At 46.1% G+C, this 26,850-nt stretch overlaps 2 long non-coding RNA genes across 4 annotated transcripts; one reads left to right on the forward strand and one right to left on the reverse strand.

Annotated features, from left to right (window-relative positions):
* Window positions 1-720: 720 nt before the first annotated feature.
* Window positions 721-26,850, reverse strand: Gm33485. Of its 2 annotated transcripts, none has more exons than XR_001783961.1 (4): window positions 26,741-26,850; window positions 21,120-21,217; window positions 19,053-19,158; window positions 721-782 (listed from the first exon to the last, which is right to left on the reverse strand). It is a non-coding gene; the product is annotated as a predicted gene, 33485 (long non-coding RNA). The 2 variants fall into 2 exon arrangements; XR_001783960.1 differs by lacking the exon at window positions 721-782 and adding an exon at window positions 16,068-16,152.
* Window positions 13,133-15,346, forward strand: Gm33708. 2 transcript variants are annotated; one of them, XR_376024.3, is made up of 3 exons: window positions 13,133-13,172; window positions 13,859-14,322; window positions 15,217-15,346. It is a non-coding gene; the product is annotated as a predicted gene, 33708 (long non-coding RNA). The 2 variants fall into 2 exon arrangements; XR_867603.2 differs by having other exon boundaries at window positions 15,221-15,346.

Genomic DNA, 26,850 nt, shown 5'->3' on the forward strand with positions numbered 1-26,850 from the left:
ACATTGTGAATAGAGGAGAAGAGAGCAGTGGGGTCATATAGCCCGGAAGAGAAAGATGGTTGAACAATACCTGAATGTTTGTATGTATTGGGGAAAGACTAATAACACTGTCTTCTCATCTCCAAAGGAAAAGCCAACACCCTGAACAATTTAGATGGGAGAAAGAAGAGTTCCCATCTTGTTTCCAAGTTGTAGCACCCTTATAATGAGAAGATAACAGCATCCTTCCTGCCCCATGCTGGGAAGCCAGGTCAGCCATCGCTGGCCAGTGGTTTCCTCTTTCACCAGCCTTGTCACTTTAAGGAAAAGCAGAAGTCACTGTCACCATTTGCCTTTGAAAATGGAAATGGCTGTACTAAACTTGTTTGTGAATACCAGGTCTGAATGGCATTGGCTGTTGTGTAACTATCAAAATCAGATCTCTAGGGGTAGCTTGGGACAGAATGTCAGTCAAAACAGCCTCGGTAGAAAAAGATGCAGAATGGCTTGTTACTGAAGGACAGGGACACATCTGCGAAGTGCATTGTTGGGCAATTCTATTGTGCTGCAAACATCAAGGAGTGTACGGACAGAAACCACCATGGTGGTTATAGCACCCATGGGCAATGTAATGTCATGGGACCATTTCTGTATACAGAGGCCATTAAAATGTCATCATGGTGCCACTCAAGACTGGACAGAGGCTCACCTGGAGACCGGAGAGGATCAATCGTTTCCTGAGGCTGCTTCTCTCAGGACTGACTACAATATTTGCTGCTTTTCTTGGTGTTGTGACCAAATGCCTGACAGGAGAGATTTGTTGGGGCTCATGAATTCAAGGGATACAGTCAATCACGGTGAGGGCAACATGGTGGCTGGGGCAGCTCACTCTGTAGTCAGCTCCTGAAGGTGCTGCATTTTGGAACTTTATGAATATGTAGCTGACTGGCAGACTTTGTCTGCAGGCCTTGAGGGCTATAGCCTCCATCTCCCTATGGTTCTCGCTCAGTGTTCCCTGATCCACTAAGCTGTAAGAAGCTGCACACCTTCAGCTGGAGACCAAGTGTTCAAGCACACGAGCCTGTGCAAACACTCCCTATCCTAATGGCTCTGCAGCCTGTCCTTCCACAGTGCTGCCTGGCCATGCCTCAGTGTCCTACGCCCAGGCCACAGACAGCTGGATCATTCATGTCTCTGTAAGCCCAATTTCAAATCCATGGCCAGTTCAGAAAACAGAATTATAGAGCTGAAGTACAAAGCATTGGAAACTGCTCTGCTCTACCAGGGCAAGGCGGATCCAGGGAAAGGTGTCACGGGCCAGGTAGTCATTACCTAAAAATATTTTTAAAAAATCACGACAGGCTGAAAACCCAAGTCTCCTCTGAGAATGTAGCATATATCAGAAATGAAGAGACAAGAGTACATTAACAGGCCTAAAGAATTTCTAGCCCCAAATCATTCAGGAAAGTCAACATCTAGAATTAGAGACTGGCGATGCAACTAAATTACTGATTGAGGCAGCCAGCAATGGAAACACAGGCCAGCCTGCGGCAGTCTAGAAGCAAAGAGTCAACTAGTCACCACTTCTAATAACATGGGAGCCGCCACTTCTGAACCACCCCAAATGGTATATTTTTAACGGGCTTCGATATTATATTTTTCAAAAAATATTTGTCCATTGCTTCGTGGCTTTTTGGGTAAGATCAGGTGTTTTATCAAAATATTTGTCCATTTAACTGAAAAACTTCAAAGGTCTTGACATAATATTGGTTGTAGTAGTATCTTTTATTTTTTTAGTATTTTAATTATATCTTTGTATGTGTGCTTGTGTATGCCTGTGTGTGTGTGTGTGTGTGCGCGTGCGCACATGCCCACAGTGTGTACACACACACCACAGCATGCATGTGGTAGGCAGAGGACAACTTTCCTCCCATCATATGTGTTCCTAGGACTGAACTCATGTCATCAGGCTTAGCGACACATGCCTTTAACCACTGAGGTTAAAACCGGCCATCCTGCTGGCTTTCGCTGTGGGATTGCTAGGGATGCTACTTGCGCATCCATGACAACTGCACATTGTGTCATCTCTCTTCTTAGCTTCAGTCTGACTGGAAGTTGATCTGTTTTACTGCTCTTTTTAATGAATCTGCTTTCAGTTTCATTGCTTTTATTTTTTTCTACCATAATTAAAAAAAAAAAACTTTACTGAAATCCATACTTTATTCAGATTTCCCGAGTTTTTCTAATGTCTCTAGAGCCTTTCAGGCTTTGCCTGTTTGGATAAGTGATACAGCTTTGAGGAGAACGGACCAGGTATTTCTGTCAACTGCTTCTCAACTGGGGTTATCTAATGCTTTGCCTCATGACTAAGCTGGGATTATAGGGTTTCAGGAAGAACACAGAGGTAAGGCATCAAACTCAGCGTGTCACAAATAGAGCCTCAAGACCTGTCACTGCTGGTGTGGGCTTTGGTCACATGTCACAGTTGTTCACTGTTCCTCTGTCCCATCATCAATGATGGAAGGAATTCCAGATGTGCAGTCCCCACTGTTGATGAGTCAGCAGGTATGCCTCACCTCCAGGAGGGCAGAATATCTAAACCAACAATTTAGAATTCATCTACAATTCTCTCTTCTTCATTTATTTATTTAGTCAGTCATTTAATGCATATTTAGCTTACAGTTTGGTGTGAATGCTATACCTTAACTTTTGCTCATTTCAGAAATACATATTTCTCCTTGTGCTTTCCCTTATTAACTATGGGTTACTTGAAAGTGGAGTAAGCTTTGGCTTCTAAGCTTTTATGAATTTTCCAGTAATCTTTGTTATCAACGTTCACATGATTTCATTTCATCCAGGGGATATACTTAGATGCATTTAAATGTGTTGACGCTGCGTTGCCAGCCACAGTTTGTTCTACATGCATTTGCAAAGATGCTGCTATTTCTGCCTCTGTGCTGGTGACTGTCCTCCAAATGTCAGCTAGGTCACCCTGAATGATCATTCTCCAAGTAAAAATCTCTAGTGATTTTCTTTCTGAGGAGACTTTATTTTATTTTATTATTTTTTTAAAGATTTATTTATTATTATATTTAAGTACACTGTAGCTGTCTTCAGATGCACCAGAAGAGGGCATCAGATCTCATCGCTGACGGTTGTGAGCCACCATGTGGTTGCTGAAATTTGAACTCAGGACCTTTGGAAGAACAGTCAGTGCTCTTAACCACTGAGCCATCTCTCCAGCCCGAGATTTTATTTTTTAACCACCGAGAAGAGGTCAAACTATCTAGTTTTACATCTGTATTTGTTAATATCTCCTTGCAATTCTGCACATTCTTGCATTTTATTTTATTATTTCCTTTTATTTTGAAGGAACATTACCAGCAATATAAAGGTTAGGGTTCTTTTTTCTTTTGTTAATTCAACCCTCTTATTATTGTTACAAACTCCTCTTATCTCTGGTTATATTTCCATGTTCTGAAATCTGTTTTCTCTGATGTTACTGTAGTCACCTTTAGTTACTACTCCCTCCCTTCAGCTTGCTTGTGTCTTTTTACTTCCTGAGTTTCTTACGGACCACGCTGCATGCATGGCTCATTGTTTCTGAGCTTTTCAGTCTAAGACTGGATCCCTTGCTCTGGGCCGGAGGCAAGGCAGAGAGTCAGGACAGTGAGCATCCTGGCAAGGACACTCATCTCCTGGCAGCAAGGAAGCAGAGATGGAGCAAGGAGCTAGGACCAGGCATAACCTTCAAAGCCTCATTCCCGCCATCTTCCTCTCGTACGCCCTGTCTCCTAAAAAATCATCACCAGCTGAGGGTGAGGTTGTGGAGAGTGTGTCAGATTCAAACCACACAACACTAGTATGTCATCTAAAGATAAGGACCCTAAAATATCACTGATAAGTTTGAAATAAAATAGTAGAATATCTCTCTCTCTCTCTCTCTCTCTCTCTCCCTCTCCCTCCCCCTCCCCCTCCCCCTCTTCCCTCTCCCTCTTCCTCTCCCCCACCCCCTCGCCCTCTCTCTCTCTCTATGTGAGAGACTGTCCCTCTTTCTTCTTTCATTCATTCAACAAATATTTGAGAGCATAGACTATTTTTGTGCTTAGTGTTCATTTAGCACTTAGAGATGAGAGGTGCTTGGTGTGCGTACACGTGCAAGAGGGGTGTGTGTGTGTGTGTGTGTGTGTGTGTGTGTGTGAGAGAGAGAGAGAGAGAGAGAGAGAGAGAGAGAGAGAGAGAACAATGAGCTTCCTGCTTCTAACGTACAGAGCAAGGGACCCAGCCTGAAACAATGAAGAAGAAAGTGGTGAGAGATGGGTTAGGACACCCCTCGGTGAGTTAGTATGCACCTCGATGAGATAAGAGTCAGAATATACTGTCAAAAGGTTGTTGGTAAAAGTGTCACGCCACATTGCTTAGCATTATTCTGCTACTAACAGAAGAACTGAAATAGGAACTGGCTAAAGTTGGATATAATCGGGACAGGGATGGTACTCTACTACTCGAGTGTAATCTTCATCACATGCAGACAGAGCTTATCTTAAGATAAATAATGTTACCTACCAGTATTGGTGTTAGTGGGAAAAAGTCTCTCTTTTAGTCCTCTCTCCTCCCCTTCCCTCCCCTTCCCTTCCCTCTCCTCCCAGTTTCCTTCCATTCCCTCCCCCCTCTCCATTTCCTTTCCCTCACTTTCCTCCCCTCCCCTCCCTTTCTCTTGAGGCAGCATATCACATAGCACAGTTTAAAAAAAAAATCCTAAATTTACAGTGTTTGCCTCTACCTCTGGAGTGCTGTGGTAACAGGCCTGTGCTGCCACTCTTGGTTTATGCAATGCTGGGGGCCTAATTCAGTCTCCCAGCTGATCCACATTACCAACCCAAGTCCAAACTCAGGCATTTGTGTAACTTTAAACAGAATCAGGCCTGCCCCTTAATCATATCACTGTATATATTTCTAGTCTTCTAGGATGATGTTGAACAGTAGCTGGCAAGCTGACCCTGGAGGAGGCAGAAGCACACTCAAGGCACTCCATCACACGTGAGCGTGAACGTGCACACTCTAGGCACATCCTGGAGTGACTCATTACAATGGAAACAGTGGCCACTCAGGTGCTTGGAGTGCCCACATCTTCAGCTTTGAGTCTTCATAGTGATCCTCTGGCACTGGTAGTTTTTCTCCATCCCCATATGACTCACTTTGGTTTACTTTTGAGGGAGCAGCTAAATTAGGCACTGGGACTTTTCCTCTTGCCAGAGTTTGAGGCAAACCACAAGATTCTAAAGTCCCTGGATGCAGGCCAGACCTTGGAGATGCGCTCCAGTGTCTGACTGTCCACTCCCTGAAGTATTACAAGTGGTCCCCACGGCCCAACATGCTCACTCTCCTGTGTCATCACTGATGTTATGGGAAAGGGGACAGTGCCTGTGCACAGCCTTGGCGGTGGCTTGAAGAGGGAGCCAGGTTCTACCCATGATTTGATGATGAACCCCCTGGGAAATGCCAATGGCTGAACTATGTTTTTTTTTTTTTTTTTTTTTAAGAATTTCTCAGTTCACACATGATTAGTCACAAAAGTCCCGTTATCTCTATTTTCTATTGCTCATGATAAATCCTGATAATTCAGCTACAAATGATTTTAATCAAAATAGATACCGATTTTGCAATCTGAAATCTTTTGTGGTTTGCTCTTTTCATATTTGTCCATGAGAGTGGAAGGAATCTTTTCTTAATCCCAAAGTTTTAGGGATCAGGCAAGAACCTCTCTACTGTATTCAGGCTCATGGGACTTCAGAGTTTCTGTTTTGGATGTTGGAATCCAGTGTCTGCTCCGCTCAGCTTTGAACTGAATTTCAGGTTCACTACCTAACAATCACGCGCTCTTGATTGACACAACATCTGGGTTTCTGTACACTCATCTGTAGGGTGGCAGGAGGATGCTTACTCCCAAGAACTCCTAAGCAGGGAATGGGGAGGGTGAGATGGTGTAGATCAAACCCCAACAGCACTCGTGGAGGGGTGGTGGTGTTAGTTGCTGTATGAAGGGGCCCATTTGAAACATGCCGGACACATTAAACACCCACCGAAAGTTCTTTCTCAGGCGAATCCCATGTAAACTACTCCTGGGTATATGCAGAATATTCACTTTAAAAAGTAGCTGATAAGAGTGTACATGGAGGGATCCATGGCTCCAGCTGCATGTGTAGCAGAGGATTGCTTTATCTGGTATCAATGGAAGGAGAGGCCCTTGGTTCTGTGGAGGCTCCATGCCCCAGCGTACGGGAATGCCAGGGCAGTGAGGTGAGAGTGGGTGGGTGGGTGAGGGAACACCCTCATAGAAACAGGGAGGGGGGAAGGCATGGGGGGGATGGGGGTGTTCGGAGGGGAAACCGAGAAGGGAGACAACATTTAAGATATAAATAAATAAAATAACCAATAAAAAAATTTATTTTCAATAAAAGACAAAAGGGGGGAAGTGTGTGTGTGTGTGTGTGTGTGTGTGTGGTTGTGTGTGTGTGGTTGTGTGTGTGTGTGTGTGGGTGTGTGTGTGTGTGTGTGTGTGTATAGCTGACAAGTCTATAGTCTCAGCGTGTGTGTGTGTGTGTGTGTGTAGCTGACAAGTCTATAGTCTCAGCTCCTCAGAAGGCTGAGGGAGGCAGACTGTGAATCTGAGCCCACTCTGAACCACGGAGTATGGTCTGTCTCAAAAACAAGAAAAAAGATAGAAAAAAATGAGTTATGGTCAAATGGATTGAGAACTTAAATGCAAATTCTGAAGCTGCCAGAAGAAAATCTCGGGGAAAGTTTTCCCAGAACGAGCAAGGTGTAACGATTCCTCAAAACACATGAAGCAGAAGTAGAACAAACCAGACCATGTTAACCTATAAACCTTTTTCTCAACGAAGTAGACCAGAATCTGAGTAGAGAGAGCAGACAGAATGGGAGACTTTTGCAGACTATGCCTGTGACAAGAGGCCAGCATTCACAAGGGACAGGAACTCCAACGACAGTGACGTGAGTCAAATCACGCAGCTGAAAGGCAGGCTGGAGACCTGCATAGGCACTGCCCCAAAGGAGACGTACAAATGACACACGGGCCATTAAAAAATGTCCAACATCACCAAACCTCAGAAATCAAAACCACAATGAGGTATTGTCCCTCCCAAGCAAGAATGATAACCACCCAAAAGACACAGGAAAGTTGGTGCTGGCAGGAGGTGGTGACATGGGAATCCTCGCAAACTGCACAAAACCGTGTGTGTGTGTAAATTAATACAGAGATGAAAATGATATTACAGATCCTGAGAAATAGGCAAATAAAAATAAAATTACTGTATTCCCCAGCAACTCCACTGTTCTCTTTATACATCTGAAGGAAACTAGGCAGTGTGTTGAATAGACATCTTCTATGTTTACTGCATCATAGCAAGAAGAAAAGGAAGCAGCCAAAAGTGTCCAGTAGCTAATGAATGGATAACAAAAAAACATGGTACATATATATACACCGCGGGACATCCTTCAGCCACAGAAAGGATAAAATAGTGGTATCTGCAATAAATATAGATGGAATTGGAGAACACTGAGCTAAATAATCTGTTACAGAAAGACAAATCCCACATGTTCTCTATCATATGTGAAATCATAGAAAAAACCAAACCAGACTCTCACACACAGAACTATCTCACAGAAGTTGACAGTGGAATGGTGACAGCCAGAGGCCTGGGTCAGTGGGGGGAAAGGGTGGGGAAAGCCAGTCAGTGGGCATGAAGGTGGGAGGGGACCACGGAATTCTGGTGTGTTATTTATTGTACAATAGGGTGACTATATTTAATAATGATCCATCCATTAAAACAAAACAAAACAAAACAAACAAACAAAAAAAACTAGAGGAGAGGATTTTGAAAGTTCTTACCATAGATAGATAGATAATTAAGAAAGATACTTTAACTAGATGGAAATACAACACCTACATGCAGAGCACCCCACAATGCCCCATTATTGTCTTGTAGTAGCTAACCTGTCACCTCATGGGCTGAGGCTGCAGGTCAATGACAGAGCATTCACAGAGCATGTACTTCAAACCCAAGTCAGCAAAACCCATCTCTGGACAGGACTGAGTGCAACGCTTAAGGGACCCAGGCCCATACAGTTAAATTACCAAGAACGTTCAGAACAAGGATGCAAGAGAAAAAAGTATGTCGGACGTTCCAGCTGTTCCGTCCCAGGGGAGGGTGCTATTGGCAGCTGATGGGCAGAGGGCAAGGGACACTGCTGGGTGTTTTACTATGTTCCTCCCCAAACAAAGGCTTCTCCGGCTTCCAAATGTCACTAGTACATATGCATAAGTGCTTCTGGGTATTCGCTTGCCAAAGTGCCAGTGGTGTAGAAATTGAGCAGCCCTGATTTAAAGCCCTTATCCCCGGCAACAAACCTATCAAGCATAAAACAAGGAGAAAAAGCGCCATGAGGAGAAGCAGACTAGGTCTGGTGATTTGTGAAACCCTGCTGAGTTCCCCCCCACAAAACCCTTTACTCCAAACCTTTCCATTTAACAGAACCACATATTTCTAAAAAGCAACAAAACTATAATAGCATGATTGCAACTTTGAAATTTTATTTATTTATTTTTTATTCTTTTTACCCTTTATAGTACACTATAGTAATCTTTTTACTCTTTATTTTACAAATCGTGTGAAATGCCTCACTTGGTATTTACAGTTTGGTATAATTGTTCTAATTTCACAGTCCGATGTTAGATTTTAATATTTGGAGGATATTGGCTATGTGTCTAGTTTGATAATAGCGCAGCTTGGGACATGGTTAGCAGATCTGATTAAAGGTTATGCTCGGAGATACAGGCACAGACAGAGCCATGGGAGAGTAGGAAGAGAACCTGGAAGAAAAGGCAGTCATTTGACTGAGGTTACAAGAGTAGAGGTTGTCAGAACCAGGGCTTGGGGTCTTCTTGAGGCTCAAGTAAGTCCTGTGTCTTGGCACGACAATATAACCTCCTTAGCTTTTTGGCTCTTCCAGGCAAAGCACGTCCATAAATTACAGGGAGGGTGAGGGACAGAACATTGCAGAAGCTGTGGGCCGGGGTGGGATATGTGAAGGAGAGATAAGGAGAGAAAACTTGGCGAGGAAGGAATATTGCCTCCCCCATCCTCAAGTCCTTGTGGTTAGATGGAGTTATGTTAAGACCCATGCCCCACACCCAGAGAGGAGTGTGACTTTGGAGCGGGAAACAAATCTCTTGTGGCCGAGCTAAGTTCCTTCTATCACAAGTTAAAGCGGTGGGTGAAGAAATGTCCATTTAGGGAGATGGTCTGCGTGCGTGGGAGGGCCTGTCTAACAACAAGGTAACTATGTGGCAGGGCACAACACATGGCTACTTCTCCAGCATCTGCATTTCTCTAGTCAGCTCCCCTCCCCCTTCCCTTCTTCCCCCACATTTGGATGGAAACCTGAACCACAGTCCGCCTCCAGTTACTCACTGATGACAAAACAAGGCTCCCTCCAAGGCAATATCCTTCAGCAGCTGTCGGGCCCTCCTGGGAATGGGGCTTTCTACCATCTGGATTTGCTCAACTGCCTCTGAGGCACACTTGGGCAGTGTGGCTCCGTGGAGGAGGGAGGCGAGAGGAGTGGGCCTGGGGACTGAACCATGTGACCAAGTCACTCCCGTGCTCTTTCCAACAGGGACAGGCTTAAAAGGACCACTCAGGCCTGCGTTTTGTCCCTGGAGAAGGGAATTTGAAATAAAACACAAATTCTGAGAACCTGGAATCACAAAATCAGTACATGGTCAAGGCAGCTGGTCGGTTTAGCGCCACTTTGAGAGGAGACTGTAGCCACTATCCCCCCCCCCCCCAGTTCCCCAAAACTGCACTCGATTGGACCCGTGTGAACACTTGATCCAGGGTAGGCCAATCATATCCTCTGTTTTAGGAACTTCAAAATGATGTCTCTGCAAGGTTGAGCTTGCTCAGCAGACCCAACAATGCAGATCTGTCGGTCCCCCTACGCCTTTCCTTTGTTCTTTCTTTAGTTGGTTTCGGGACCGGATCTTGTGTCATGGTTGAGGCTGACCTCAATTCTGTAACTAGCCTAAGATGGCCTCAAACTCAGGATCCCCTCCTACCCCCTGCCTCGTCCACCCAAGCACTGCGATTGCAGACATTGTTGGCTGGGCTAGGATCTGCTTTCCATCTGGGACCCAGAGCCAATGAAGCTTCCTCTGGGAAGCCCTCTACAAGTGCACTTTCCACAACTCATTTCAGAGTTGTTGTGTCCCTGGGTCCCCACTCCCAGCAACTGTACTACCGGGGATACCAAAGTGTGCGTCATAGCTGGAGTAATCACGTGAGTGTCTCCCCACCTGGAGGAGGGCTCCTTGAAACCGGAGGCTGAGGCTTCCTCTCCTCTTTCTCTTCTGCATTAGTCCTGTTCTGGTAGATTCACAGCGCTTGTCAACTGACTGAAGAAATGAATGGATATATAGGTCTGAGCACTCCCGACAGGCCATAAAAACACAGCCTTCCCTGCTCTGCCTGATAAATCCTACCAGCTCCGAGGTATCACAGCCCTGTTTCAGACCTTTCCAACGGAGAGTTTTTACTGGCTATCAGGCTATTGCCAGGCTGAGTGACGCTTTTAAACGAATATTTGTATGGGCGTTTTGCCTGCATGTGCCTGTAAACCATGTGAGCCTAGTGTCTATCCACAGAGGCCTGGTGAGGGTGCCAGATCGTCTGAAACTGGAGTTACATATGCTTGTGTGGGTGCTGTGAGCTGAACCTGGGTCCTCTGGACCAGCAGCAAGTCCTTTATGGGCTGTGCCATCTCTCCAGCCCTCTGAGTGGCGATGGTTGCTGTGATGCTTTACAACTAAGATGAATTAAAACTGTGTTGCTAGTAGTGACTGTAAGAGAATAATAAGGCTCATTATAGCTTTAAATCTTAAAAAGTGTCTAAGAGCCGGTGTAGTGATTAATTGTCATGGTCATCTTGACAAGGTTTAGGATGCTGTGGAGAGACACCTCAGGTGTGTCTCAGAGGTTGTTTCTGAAAGGACTTAGGGAGGGAGACCCACCCTGACTGTAAGACAGCTCTGTCCCATGAGCTGGGTGGGGATCGCAGACTGAATAAAGAGAGGTGAACAGCAGCACTCATCTTTCTCTGTTACCTCCCACTCTTGTCCCTGTGATGTCACTGCCTCACACTCCTGTCCCTGTGATGTCACCACCTCACACTCCTGTCCCTGTGATGTCATCACCTCACACTCCTGTCCCTGTGATGTCACTGCCTCACACTCCTGTCCCCATGATGTCACTGCCTCACACTCCTGCCCCTGTGATGTCACTACCTCCCACTCCTGTCCCTGTGATGTCACCGCCTCACACTCCTGTCCCTGTGATGTCACCACCTCCCACTCCTGTCCCTGTGATGACACTGCCTCATACTCCTGTCCCTGTGGTGTCACCGTCTCACACTCCTGTCCCCATGATGTCACTGCCTCACACTCCTGTCCCTGTGATGTCACTACCTCATACTCCTGTCCCCGTGATGACACTGCCTCACACTCCTGTCCCTGTGGTGTCACTGCCTCACACTCCTGTTCCCGTGATGACACTGCCTCACACTCCTGTCCCTGTGGTGTCACTGCCTCACACTCCTGTCCCTGTGGTGTCACACTATTGCCACTATGACTTCACCACCATGATGGACTGTATCCCCTCAAACTGAAAGCCAAAATCAATTCTTCTCTCCTTGAGAACTTTTGTTGGTGTGATAAACAAGAAAGTAAACAAAGCTGTGGATTGTTTATTTCTGTGTCTTTGTGTCTTCATTCTCTCAGCTCTTTAAAGAAAGCTCTTTAACTTTGCAACTTCTTCCCCTTCACAAGAGGGAAAAGACTGCTGAGTGAGATGCTGAGTCACACTCTATAGTAAGATCTTGAGGGACATGGAGAATGGACAAGTGGAGGGAGGTCACCGTGGAGGCCAGGGCTAGGGGAGCTTTTCCTGGGGTAGAAAGACAAACTGACCAGAGTGAAGGAGCCAGGAAGGAAAATGGAAAGCTTCTATTTAGAAGTATTAAGTAAATGTTTAAGCATTCCTGTCTCAGTTTATTCTCTGTAATGACATGTGTATGGCTGAATAAAGAATGGGATTCGTTTCAAATCACATTTTTGTTATTGTCTTGTCCTTTTTACTGCCCTGAGGCCAATTCACAGGAATCTAAATTTTCTTAAGAAAAAAAAACCCCAAAACCTAAAAATGGACAAAAAGGGATGTTGTAGACAATACACCTTCACCCAGTGCTTTGCTTGGTCTGTCCCTGCCAGAGAGAACAGAATGTCCACAACCAATCAGTTTGTGGTAAGGGAGGATATTGAACCACTAGATTTGGAGGGTAAAGGTGAGTGGCCAAAGGCACTGCTCTCACCTGGGACTTTTAGCTCAAGGTTGCCCAGGACTCATAAGGGTAGGAAGGAGTATGGAAAGGGGGAAGTGAGTTTATATATAAAAGCAGTTTATACACTTGATAGCAGAGCAGTCTCTAACTGGATCCATCTAGGCCATGCTTGCCCACAGAGCTTAAACCACTGTACCGTGGAGACCAGTGATGGTAGACAGTGGCTCTGGGGCAATGATTTTTTATATCACAACTAGAGTTTATTCAAATAAGTCTCTGAAATACCCAGAACCCCTCAAAGTGGCTTCGGATCTTAAAATCAGAAAGGGAAGGCTCTTTGACCAAGAAACACAGCACACACAGCGAATTAACTGTGGAGAAGGGGGCTCTTGATCATGACAGTCCCCGAGGGTCCAGACATATTGTTGGAGCATTGAACTTGGACAAGAAAACAACAAATGAAGAGCAAGGTGGCTTGGTGAAGGAAGGCATCATTTTGATGGACCACAAAACTCTGAACTTGAAGCCTTCTTAGAACCCACATTTAAGTTCTCTCTTTCTCTCTCTCCATATCTACCTGTCTGTCTGAGGAGAAGGAAGAGGAAGAAGAAGAGGAGGAGGAGAAGGAGGAGGGAGAAGAAGGAGGAGGAGCAGGAGGAGCAGGAGAAGCAGGAGAAGAAGCAGGAGAGAAGAAGAGGAAGCAGTAGTACCAGGAGGAGGAGAAGGAGGAGAAGGAGGAGGAAGAGGAGGAAGAGGAAGAGGAGGAGGAGGTGATGGTGAGTTGAGTGCTCATTGCTCTCCATGTCCTGCCCACGGATGCAGCATGATCAGCTGCCTCACCTTTCTCCTGCTATGCTTTCCCTGCCATGACAGGCTCTACCCTCAAACTGTAAGCCAAAGCAAACCTTCTTTTCTTAAGTTTCCCTTGTCTGGTATTTGGTCATGCAATGACAGTAACATAATTCTGGGTCCTTGCCACCCACATCCTCCTTGTTCCTGTGGACTATGTTTTGGCTCTCATTATCAGGAACTACTAGCAGGCATGGAGAAAGGCTTAGAACACCAACTTTAAGACAGCTAGAGCATGTTAATAGGCCATAGCCATCCTCCACACCAGCGTGAGCAAACCACATCCACTGATAGTGGATGAATCAGGAGATGCTGGGTGGGTTCTAGAACAAAGTCAGGAAATGATAACAGCTGCCTTCTAAGAAAGCAATAAATCTTCCAGGCCTGCTGGAGGAAGATACTCAAATCGGGCTGTTAGCGAGGCTCATGAGAGCAGCAGGCTCTCTCTGACAGACACTTCTAGGAATGGAAAGAGTGATCAGAGGTGAAGATGGAAAGTCGCATTCTGAGCAGTTAAAGAGGTGAAAATGCTGTAGCTGTGATTTCACGCTTGCATCAGTTATTTTTATGCTTTGTAGAGAAATGGTTAAGATACAGTTTACTTCTTTTGTAGTGGGATCACTGACGTGACACACAGGAAAGAACTTCTTGCCTGTAGGCATAGTTGCATGTCAACAAAGTAGCAGGCTGTAGAATAAAACCAGCACGGGAGAACAAGTGTGAGTTATCTGATTCCTTTCTTCAAGGCCAGCGAACCCGAAGAAACACTGCCTGGTTTCTGTGACTCTCATCTCTGGCGTGTAAACAAAGCTGGATGCCTGTAGGCAAAGAGAGGCTCACTCCCACGTGGAGATATCCTGTGCTAGGATGCCTCCATGTCCAGTCATCCTCTACCTTTATCCAGCTCGCTATCTGAAGAGCTGACCTGAGGCCTGTACAAGGGCCCTTGCCCCAGAGCTTGAAGCACTCTCTGCATCCCAGGGAACGGAAGGGTAGCAAGGCAGTCACTGACCAGCCCAAGATGGACATGCAAAGCCTGATGCTGGATTACTGTGGCACAGTTTCTCTTGGGTTCAGGTAAATGCTTCTGCCCCTTTGCACCTGCAGGTTTACAACCTATTGCCAACCCCGGTGTGATAGTTTGTATATGCTTGGCCCAGGGATTAGCAATATTTGGAAGTGTGACCTTGTTGGAGTAGCTGTGTCACTGTGGGAGTGGGCTTAAGACCCTCATCCTAGCTGTCTGGGAGTCAGTCTTCCACTAGCTGCCTTCAGATGAAGATGTAGAACTCTCAGCTCTGCCTGTGCCATGCCTGCCTGGACATTGCCATGATCACACCTTGATGATAATAGACTGAACCTCTCTGAACCTTTAAACCAGCCCCAATTAAATGTTGTCCTTATAAAACTTGCATTGGTCATGGTGTCGTTCACAGCAGTAAAACGCTAAGATACCTGGTGCTCCCTAGCACTGTACAGACATTAACAAATAGTCTTTTAGCAAGTTTTCCTTAGTTTTTAATTTAATCAGTCAATCAATCAATCAATCAATTGTGTGCTATTAATTGTGTGTGTGTGTGTGACTGCATCGTGTCATCTGTCTCCAGCTGGAATTCTGACCCCCAGACTCTATGAATCAAACGAGGTATTTCTGAAGCTTCTCTCGGCTTGTGTTCCAGTGGAAAGCTTTTGAGCAAGCACTCTGTAATGTTTAGACAATCAATAATACTTCCTCAACTTTCTGAGTGCCTGGTATGTGTGAGGGACAGGACTAAACTACTGGTGTGATGTAATCATAGTAGCATCTCTTTTGTAACTATTTTTAAATCCTTGCCTGCCTGGAAATCAGTATCCCTTATGGGAAGCCTGTTGCCTGAGATCCCAGCATGGGCAGTTAGGGGAAGAAGATCTGTTCCTTGATGGATTTCACGCTTTAAGCATTCATTCTTTTGTGTTTATTTTATTTTTAAGACAGGATTTGCTGTGCAAATGATGAGGCTACCCTCCATCTCCCAATCCTCCTGCTTCAACCTTCCTCTAGGCTGGGATTGCAGGCATGCACCACCATACTTGACTGTGAATATCCATGCTCTATGGCTTCTTACACACGACGAAAATCACAAGGGTATTAAGAGAATAAAGAGCTACAACGCCGAGGTTTAAGAAAAGCAGGACATCATGGAGAAGACCAGCAGCTTCACGAGTTCCAGTGGCTGGAACTATGGGGGCTGGGCCACACGGTGGGGTGGTAGGAGAAGGTTGATTTGCATTTGCTTTTAAGATGGAGCCAATAGGGAGCCCTGCTCCCATACAGAATGGACAGAATGGTTATGGTGAGCCTGAGAAGTCAGTCCTTACAGTATAGCCACAAGTCCCCTCCACCCCCTCCCCCCAAGGGAAGCACAAACAGCATCCATGTCTAGCCATACATACTCACTTCCCCAAATCTTCAGGGTCCATGTTGCAGAAGAGACAAACACAGTTTCAGGGATAATGATGAAGCTCCAGTCTCCCCCATATCCTTTTCTGATTCAAATCCTATCTCCCTGAAGGGCTTTGGGGATGATCATTCTTTAAGGGGACCCCACCCCTGACATTGTGATATAGCAGTGAAGGAAGTAGATTCCAGCTGCTGGGTCCTGGAGAAAGGAGAAGCCTGGCATGGGGACAGGGACAACGAGGCAAAGACACACAGAGGGGACATCAGCAAGAAGATGGAGGCTTCAGTAGTAGGATGCAATTAAGATTACAACTTGGATCCAAGGTAGGTGTGGGGGCTTAGGAGGCAGGACAGCAGTGCCAGGTGGGCAGGACCTGTCTCAGATGAGGCAGCAGGTCTGCTCAAAGCCAAGAGGGTGGCTTTGAAGTTGTCCCAGGAGAAGCTGGAGCCCATTCCCTTGTTTCTGTCTTGGCAAAGCAGAAGATAAAATGTGTATCATGTGGGTAGCTCACAAAACCAGGCATCTCAAATGATGTATCTGGGCTAGACATTTTGATGGAAGTACGAAATATGCAAAATAAGAAAACACTCTGTTCATAGTCGTGTTCTGGCATATCACTGCATAAACAGATATGTTTCCTTCCAGGCCATTTTCTACGTGCAAGTGATAGGCTGAACTTAACCCTATTTTTTCTTTTTTAATTGAATTCAGAGTGAGTTCCACTAAGTCACAGCAGGTTATCAGACTTTTCCTGTAAAGTGAAAACTCTGCTCAGTTAGTGAGGTGCTTGCGCTGCAAGCATGAAGTCCTGAGTTCAATCCCCAGAAGCTGTGCAGAAAGCCAAGGATGGTGGGTGTGCCTACAATGACAGCAGTGGAGAGGCAAAGACAGGCAGATTCCTGGGGCTGCTGCTCAGCTTGACTACTCAAATCCCTGAGCTCTGGCTTCACTGAGTGACTTCATTTAAAAAATAGAATGAAGAGACGCCGAGGCAGGTTGACATCAACTTTCTCTTCTGTACATACATGCATGTGAATCCATACACACAGAGACATACACACACAGACACACACACACACACACACACACAGATACACACACACACAGAGATTTGTAATTCAGAACTAATGATATTCATACAATGCTTACTCCACACTAGTCCCTGTTTTATGGGGATGGTTGCTTTTAATTCATACAGTTAATGATGGTTAGTCTAAACCACTGTTATCATCTCTACTTAGCAGGTGAGGGCTGGCAGTCACCTAAATGTGGAAGAGAGAGGTTAAGCACGGAGGTCGTGTAGCTAGGACAGATAGTTAGACACTGACAGCACCAATCAGATATTGGATTTACAGTAGGCAATAAACACGGATGAGATTGGGGTGTGCTGTATCTCATTTAAATGATGCCGAGAGTAGGGCAGTGCTTGTTACTGTGACTTTCTCTCTCTCTGCCTTCACAGGCTGTGGACCACTTCGTTCACCCCTGGTTTCATGGTGTCATGTAAGCAGAACTGAACAGAACTGTGTCTGCACTGACTGTGTCTGTTTTAGTGCTGCCTATGTGATGTTCAAAACCACATGAGTCTTACTTGGAAAGGATGTTCTATGTTAGGGAACCAAAGCCCCCAACCCCTGACTGCATCTAGGATACAGGTCAGATTATCCAGGGAACTTGTATTAAATTGTTGGAGGTGTCGAATCCATCAGTGAAATGGTACAGCACGTTCTTCCTTCTAATATGTGTGAGCACCCATTCTGTTCTGGGTCTTGTGCTATGACCATGCTATGGACAGCCCATGGAGTATCTCCATTTTATCGAAACAGAAGGTCACAGGGCTGGTAAGTGAAAGAGGTGGGCGGAGGCTGGTGCTCTGACCACTCCTCTTCCTCTTTATGCATCAGGGCCTGCCCTTGTCACCAGTGGGCTGTGTGACTGCACACACTGCTGAGCCTCCGCGGGTTCCCATTTCCCCATTCCTAAGAGGTTGCATGTGATGTTCTGCTCCTCCAATGAGGAAGCTCTCTGCGCTCCCTCATCTGATCCACTTTATCTCCTTAGGAGGCCCTCAGGGATGCAGCCCATTCCTGGGTACTCAGGGCATTTGTAAGTACTATGGTTTCCCAGTCTTCAGGGAGCTTAGACTCTAGTTGGGGACATGTTTGGTGGCACAAGAGAGTGAATAATTATTTTCCCAAGTGTGATTCAGGCCAGACGGATAAAGCAGCTGAATGGGTTTTGCTTAGTGGAAAATGTATCATCTTAAAGGGAGAGCAAACCTTCCATAATATGTGCTGGGAGTCACTTTCTTAGGCAAGGGCTGGACATGTTTCTCAGTGGGCAAGTCATTGCCATATGACTCCCAGTCCAGTCCCAATGTGCCCAACATTGAGCCAGGAAACTGTGGGCAGCTGGCAGATATGTCGTATCTCAACCAAAGCATGAACACTTAGAGGATGTGTTAGCGCCTCCCACACAGTCTGTGTGGTGCAACCTTTGTCCCACATGGATGTGTGTGAAATGTGTGTGTATGGGGGGGGGGGGGGAGTAGCGCTCAGGGAGGCAATGGTGAGGTGGATTGTGTAGAGTCCCTGAGGGAATCCGGGCATGGAGAGGCTGTCCAGGCTGAAGCTGTGGTTGTCATGGCAAAGGACTGGCTGTGAGCAGAAACTGTCAGCAGAGACCTGAGCTCCTGCTACCCTGAGCAAGTGCAGCAGAGAGCCCTTTATATGTGGAGCAGAGGACAGAGTTTTTGCTTGGTTTTGACTCACCACTGTGGCATCTCAGAGCCTGTGGCAAGGTGGCATCTGTCCCAGGATGTGTGATCTTCTATTCCATCTTTTCCTCCAATGGGAAAACTCTCCTAGAGCGTTGTGCCTGCCCCATAGTTCATTCTAACATTGCGAGGGCAATGGCATTCATTTCCAAGGTTTCAATGCTCCATAGTTGTCCCCGAGTTGTCCCTCAATTCCTGAGGCCCAGCTAAGAGCTGACTTGCAAGCTCTGGCTTTGTGTCATGTGTGTGTGTGTGTGTGTATGTGTGTGTGTGTGTGTGTGTGTGTGTGTGTGTGTGTGTGGGCATCTTTGGTTACAGTTCTACCAGTCCCTGCTTCTCATCTAAATCCCCCAATCCTGCCTCCTACACCTCTTATTTGGTGAATGGTTGTCACTAATGCTCACCTCCCCCTATCCCAAAGAATATTTCCCTCCTTTGTAATGTCTTTCCAAACACAGCCACCCCGGGACCTCAGAACTCGGTGTTGTCTGCCTATGGCAACGCTTATGTGGGCCCTTTACCTTCTGCCTTTGATTCCATTCTCAGTACAGTAGTAAAGAGACACATATAAAATGTTACTTCTTCCTCACCTGTAGACTGTCAGATGCTTCAGAGATGTACTAATAGCCCAGTTCCCAGGTTAGGCTCTGCTCATCAATTCACTGGTCTCTCCGACTGCAGGACTCTGGTGTAGAACTCAAGAAACCAGAAAAAGAAGAGCTGAAACTGTTAAAATGAAAATCACATCTCCTACTCTTCCATCATCCTGAATTCAGAACACTCGGGCTAAATCCCAATACTAATAATTCTGATACCAATTAATCAGAGCAATCTTCTCAAAATCAAAAACAAACTTACAAACAAACCAGACGACTTAAGATAAACCCGGAAGGTATCCAAGGAAAGAAAGATGGAGGCTTTCTTTCCTATTTTTCCTGGTTAGGGCCAACTGTTCCTCTCTGGACCTTGCTTGTAACGCTCGTGGTCCTTTTGCACTCCCTGATGCTTATGTGTCTATTTATTTATTTGGTGTGTCTCTTCCTTTACACATCAGCTTCTGGGGTTTCCAGAAGGTGCTTCTGCCTGCATCTTCCATGCAATGCATACAGATGAGGAGAGTCTCATTATGACAGTGTCATTCTTAAATCACACTATTATGCCATCTGCTTTTCATCAGAAGCATCTGTTTCTTTAAGGTCGCCTGTTCTGAAAGCATTCCTTCAAGTTACAGAGGACCAATGCCCTTCCTAAGTGATTTGCTCATAGACACCACCATAAAGAAGATCAATTTCTGAGCATCCCTTGGTGATGGAATTGACTCAAGGCAACACTGCACAGCCTCACAAAGAAACAACACAAAGGCCTGTTGGCTAATGGGCAGAGGCTCCGTATCCTGTGTGAAACAGGAAGATGGCTGTTTGCAGAATGTGAGGAATGGCATTCAATACACTCCTGTGGGGATGTCAACCTGCTAGAGTCTTTCTAGATGGAAATCAAGCAATTCAGAAGATAGACTTTGCATTTTTACAAGAAAGGGGTGTCCATGTTAATAAATAAGGCAGGTTGTAAAACATTTTACCCTTCTACCTACCCACCCTTCTTTCCTTTCCTTCTTCTACCAAGAAAAAAGTAAAAGAATATGTATCAAAAAACCACAAATGTCTATCACAGAATAAAGTTAACTTATTACTAATTCTATATTTCATTTTACTTTATATCAGATCTTGAAGATTTTGTAACAGACAGGTATTACAGTTATGCCGGCATCTAAAGCAATATTAGTTAATATTGTCATTTGGGAAAACCCTTTTCTTCTCAAAAGGGCAATTTAAGTGACTTATCTCTGCTAGTATGTGGGGACCGTGTTGTTAGGAGCAATATTTTTGATGTAAGAGACCTCATCTTGGTGGCTTAGTTCTTGCCTGAAAGGTCTCATAAAACATGGGATTTATTGCTTTTTTTTTAAAACTTCATTTTTTACTAGTGGCTCATGCCTTTAATCCCAGCACTCAGGAGTCAGAGGCAGGCAGATTTTTGAGTTCGAGGCCAGCCTGGTCTACAAAGTGAGTTCCAGGACAGCCAGGGCTATACAGAGAAACCTTGTCTCAAAAAACCAAAAGAAAAAAAAAAGAAACTACAACATAATTTTAGCCTACTCCAACATAGGGGAAAATTACACTCTGTTTCAACTACAAATGGAAAACCTTGTATGGGTAATCGACATTTTTTTCTATCTTCTCTCTTCCACTGAACACCTCTCAACTGTCCTTATAAATTTGGTACTTCTCTGATTGTAGAACAAATTCTTGTAATGACTGGATCAAAGTTATGCAAATTTGGAATTCTGACTCACTGTCTCTTACATTAAATATGCTACCAGGACACAACAGCTGATTTCCGGTTCCCCCTTTAGTCTTTCTTGTGTGTGCTTAGCTTGACTTATTTTTAGAGAACCCCCCAAATTTACTTCTTTTTTCTCCAGTCCCCTTCCAGGGACATGGGAAGCATCCCGCCTTGGATTCAGTGTATCACGCACTCTGTGCTGCTTGTGTGGGAAAAGCTGGAGGTGTGAAGCACTGTGCTCCCAGGAAAGAGGTACGAACTCCAGAGGCACCAGATAAACCCTTCACAGGGCAGGAAAAGAAAATCCATGTTACCTCAGTAAGCAAGCCACCGGGCCAGCAGAAGTGCTGAGAGCCAATGAAATCTTGAAGGAAGCACAGACAGCCGGTGAACATCACCCTCCGCCAATCACCTACAGACCAACAGCAATGGGGGCGGGGTTATGGAGAAAGATGTTATCTAATCGCATTAATTATTCTCTCCTACGTCTCCCCATCTACCCCAGCACACAAACTGCCAAACTGCGAGTATCTGCCATCTTGGAAGATGTGGAAGGGTCTAGGTGGGATGAGGGGTGGTTCAACATGGGCGGCCCTGCTCTCTGCAAAGTCCCTGGCATCTACGGTGCTATTTCTGTGGCTTTTGCTGTATTTTCTGTGCTTCTTCTTTTTAAAAAATCCTTCTAAAAGCCTCATACTCACGCCTCCCCTTGGAAAACAGCCTTCTGATTAGTGGGCTGCATCCCTCCCAGCACAGAGCCACGACATGCGGCTTCCTTGCTTCTAGGGTCTCTGTGTGTCCATTGTCGATGGGGCGCTCTCCAAAGTCTACATTTTCTTTATTTCAGCAGACCCCAGAGCAGACACTCTGGCTACTGAAGTAACAACTTACAATCTGTTGTGTTGTATAAAAATAAAGAAAGAAGGAATATGTTTGGTGGGTGTGCAGTCAGGTGTAGGGGAAGGGGTGCCTCTGTGGGTCCATGTTGAGGCATCCCTTTCCCGAGGGACCAGCCACATGACAAAGGTATAGTATAGAATAGTTTATTCAGGGCCTGGGGAGGGGAGTTGAGAGGGTAGTAGAGACAGAGAAGGGGGGTGGGGGAGAGAGACAGAGACAGAGACAGAGAGGTAGAGGCCGGTCATGAGAAAGAGGGGGTGGAGGGGAGTAAGGAGAGAGGGGGAGCAGGAGGGAAGGACAAAGTGAGAGCAAGAAGGCAAGACAGCAAGAGAGAGGAGGGGGCAAGCAGCCCCTGTTATAGTGAGTTAGGCACTCCTGGCTGTTGCCAGGTAACTGTGGAGGCAGCGCCTAGAAGAAATGCTAACACAAGCACCTATTTTTTTTTTTATTTTAATTAAAATATCCTTTTCCACTTTCCCAAATGTGAAGGTGAATGAGATTGTGGATTCCTGGGATCAAGTAGCAGGAAAGAAAGTGAGAAAGTGAGACTGCTCACTTGCAGCCATGGGCCTTCTGAGGCCACCTCACCCCTTAACCCTCCCAAGGCCTTGACTCATGGAGGACACACTAGGGGGCCTCTCAGCTCTGGGATGACACACCTGGCTGGCCTAGCCAATGTCCTTATAAGGCAATTGCTGGGCCCTGCACGGGCTGCTTCCCTGCCTCTTTTTTTTTTTTTTTTCCAGTGTGTGATGAAGCAATGTCCCTGGCCTGGGAAGGGCGGGGAACAGCAAGCCGCTGACTCCCTGTAAGCTGGCGCAGACAGCTCTGCTTCCTTTTCTGTTGGATTTGAAATGAAAAAAATCCAATTCTGGGAGAACACTGGGAACGAGGTCACTTGGTTCCATTTCTACACATTACGCCTCACTGAGCAGCTCCAACCGTTCCACACCCTACCCTGGCATTTTACTCAGGCAAGCCCTCTCTACCCGTGAGCTACACCCCAGCCCTGTGCTGACAGTTCAGTCTCACATCAGTGCTTACATGCAAAGGAAGAGGATGAGCTGTGTTGGCCCGGGGATCAAACATGAGTCTGTTTATCAACTAAAACGGGCTATTGGAGTCAAATTAGAATTTCCGATTAACAACGGATAATTTATTCTCACATGAGCATTGTTGTGGTTTGAATGTGGGCCAGCCTCTAAAATTTATGTTGAGAATTAATCTTCAAATGCAACAGTGCTAAGAACCCCACTTGGATGGGATTTGGGCCTTTGTAAAGGGTTTGAGGGTAAGGGTTTGCCTTCTCTGTTTTCCCCTCTGTGTGAAGACGCTGCAGCTTCTACTCTGGAAGATTCAGCAACAAGATGCTATCTGGAACCCTGCAACTGGTTCTTAGTAGATCTGAACCTACTAGTGCTTTACTCTTAGACTTCCCGACTTTCAGAACGGTGAAAAATGAAGTTCTGTTGTTAACAAGCCACACTGTCCGAGACTATGTTGTTGCAACAGAACAGCAGACCAAGACAAGTACTTCCCGGTTTTGGATGGCACGGATGCTATTAATCATTATTCCCCATAGATACTAGTTGAACTTCCTACTCAGGCTCCCCACCTTTCTTCCTATCCTCCCACTCCTCTTTGCTAAATTTGGCTTCTCTAGGCCACGCCCGTTTCCATCACTGTGATGTAAAGTTCTTCCAGAGAGGCAAGCTTCTGTCTCCACTGGGCCTTGTTTTTACCCATGCGCCTTTCTTCAAGGAGGCCCTCCCTGAGCCTACTTCTCAAGGCCAGCTCCTGCTTGCTTCATCTTCTTCCCAGCCTGACACTACCTTACATAGTCATGGTCTTGTCTGCCTCCTTGCTCGAATGCCCTCCTCAGAAAGTCAGGGACTTCTACCTTGTTGACAGCCATTTCCCCAACCACAGCTTAGAATAAAGCAGGAATTCCTTCATTTCTTTCTCTCTTTGGTGCATCATAGTGAAGCCCAGGCTGGTTTTAAGGTTGTGCCCTTCCTGCCTCAGGCCCTACCAAGTGATGGGATATAGGATTTCAAAGTGCTACCATACATGGCTTGTTCTGTATAATCAAACGAGATGTTTGAGTTTCTGTGTAACTTCACAAGGAGGTGTAGGAAAAGAAGGCTCTGAGAACATCGAGGGTAGACATCAGAGGGAAGAGAGAATCAGAAACAGAGACAGAGCACATCATGAGCAAAGGCAGGTTTGTCCTGAGGTCTGTTGAGTTCAGAAACGCCTCATGTGTCTATAAGGGCTGTAGGCTGCCATCGCTAAGCAGGGCAATGCTGCATAGTTTCAGAGCACTGGCTTGCAGGACACAGCTCACAGTTGTCTGAACTCACATACAGTCAGACCACAAGCCATCCCTGACCTCTCTAGTCTTCTTATCTGCTCAAGGGGCAGGTGCAAATGAAAGAATATTGACAAAGCTCCTGACAGCCTCTCAGATGTACTGGTGAGTGCATCATATATGTACTGGCAGGTGTGAATGAATACCGTGTCCACAACAGCCGCAGTCCTGACTGAAATCCACATTTACCCATCGCTTCCTCTGATGCTGAACCCAGTTGATGGCCATTTTTTTCAAAAAGAGCCATCCATTCATTTTGTTTTTGCTTCTGAATCACGGAAGGAGGGTTGTGAGGACACAGAACAGGGATTGAAGGTTGGCAGGCAGAAGCACTCCCTGTGTTATGGGTGCCAGGAGGGCTCTCCTGCCAGGCGAGTGACTCACTCCTGCAAGCCGGTCTCTCTGCGAGAGCATCCAGACTCAGTCACAGCACACACCGTGGCCTTTGGGATTTCTAGGAACCAACTGAAGCTGCAGGAGAAGCACACAGGACGAGGCGCTGCTGTCAGCGCAGAAGTCAGTGGCATTGAGATGGGCAATCTCTGTGCTGCTGTGTGTCACTTACCCGGTGGAGCCTCCCAGTGCTCTGGTGGAAAAAGCTGTGATTTTCTACTGTCTCTTAGAGGTTTAGGCGGTGAGATGAAGCCGGGTATGACACAGGGCATCACAATTGGAAATTACTATATAAAGCCATGGGTCCTGCTGATGTCATCAGCATTGTCTGTGGTTTGGGGGGCTTGGATATATAGTTGGTGACCTCCAGTTCTGTGACTATCTTAGTGTCACCCACACCCTGCACCTCATAGGCACACACCCTTTTCCCGGCGCCAGGGTATAACTGGATTGCTGATGTGTTCCCATGGGATTAAAATGACACAAGCTCATACCCTAGAGCTTCTCCAGCACATCCTTGCTGGCCAGATGTGTGTTTCCCAGTGTGTAGCCACTGCAGAGGCAGGAAATCAGTAATGGTTCTGTGTAAACAGCTGTTCTAAACATCAGTCGCACAGCACTTCGCTGGATGAGTAATTGGTTGTGCTTTTCTTGAATTGGACACCACTCATGAAAGTCCTACAGTCCAAGCACCAATGAGACAAACGTGTCCTGGGTAGGTTCCAGCCATCCCCCAACCCAGCCGTGATGTCTAGCCAGTCCTTAGGTGGAGCACTGCTCAACAAGGCAGGCAGCCAAGCAGGGACAGAATGTACCAGGGCCTATGGCGTTGGCTCTAAGCCTATGGCTCTGAGCTCTAAGGTCCGAGACCTAGCCTGAGAAGCCTGAGGAGAAAGATCCTTCTCTTGTTTGGGTGTGCACTGGGAAGAGCCACCATCAGACCCTCACAGCTCATGCATGCGTTCAGCAAGTATTAACACAGTGGTTGTATGAACTAGGTTGCAGGAATGTATAAATGGATAAAATAGGGTTTGAGTTTCCCTTCCTTTGTGGAATTTACTAGACTATGGAGTGTAAACAGTGAGTAAGGATGGGAATACAGCTTCTCTGTAGTGAGGGATGTGTTTGAGATCAGCCCAGCATGGCTCATGCCTCTAAGAAAATGCTGTCTTCCCTCTGACACTCTCTCCTCTATGACACTTTGTGTCCTTATAGCACATGGAAATGAGGACACAAAGAGGAGACGGGAAGGGACTACGGTCAGCCCCAGCTCAGTTGGGCCACAGCACTATGCGTGCGGATGGTAAGCTCCTCCTAGGAAGGGAAGGGTGGAACCTCTCCTTCACAGAGGACATTGTTCGGAACTTAGTGGTTCTGTCCTGTTCCAATGTAGGGAAAGAAGTGGAGAGAGCAAGGTGTGTAATCACCATGACAGGAGGCTCAGGTGAGATCCTTCAGGGAACAGCAACAAGAGCTGGTTTCCAGAAAACCAACAGCGAGCCTCAGGTGAGCTGGCTCCACAAAAAGTTCTACACAGGGAGGCTGAGACTCCTCTCTAGAAACTCAGAAGAGGTTGGGATGGGACTAGAACAGAGAGGGGAAGAGAACAGAAGGGATTATCCATAGGCCAGTTTGTCAATCACAGGCAGTGGGGAGAGAGCCTAAGACATTGGAGAGGCACCCACCTGTCAGTCTATGGGATCCACATGTCAGGCCTGGTTAATCATAAGCTGCGTTCTTTCTTTGTACCACCCTTTCTCCTTCCTCCTTCTTTCACCCAGAAAAGATTCCATGTGAGAGTAATCAGTAAGGTGCATTAATAATTAATTAATTAATAACATAATACTTGGAACCAAACAAAAGATGCTGGCTACTAACTCTGTCTGGATAGACATTTAAACAACTTTGGGTACAATATGGGAAATTTCATCCAATTATTCATGGGATTCTTGTTGTCACACGCTTTCTTGTTGTCAGGGATAAGTAAATCAGTTGAGAACCATTCGAAGTTCATGATGAGTAGTTTTACTTAGGGCCACGTAGGGTATTTGAGAACGTCAACTCCAAAGACTGACTCTCAAAGTGTGACCTGAGAGTGGACCCCGTGCTCCTCAGCTTCTAACCTTGACCTACATCCCTTCCTCCTTGACCTACATCTCTTCCTCCTGGGCTTTGGCCTCGGCACCTGAGCTCTCAATGACCCCTGATAAGTTTTCAAGGTAAGACTTTTCCCGTGTCTCAGGTTCACCCAAGGTGGCCTGCCTCACTCACGTTCACTGGGCACAGCGCTGGTCCATGCCTATGTGTGAGTCCACGCTTGTCACTCTTTCTCATCTGAGTTCCTTCATTGGTTAGCTTCTGTCAACTTGACACAAACTGGA

This window comes from Mus musculus, chromosome 3 (genome assembly GCF_000001635.26).
Source record: "Mus musculus strain C57BL/6J chromosome 3, GRCm38.p6 C57BL/6J".
Classification (NCBI taxonomy): domain Eukaryota; kingdom Metazoa; phylum Chordata; class Mammalia; order Rodentia; family Muridae; genus Mus; species Mus musculus.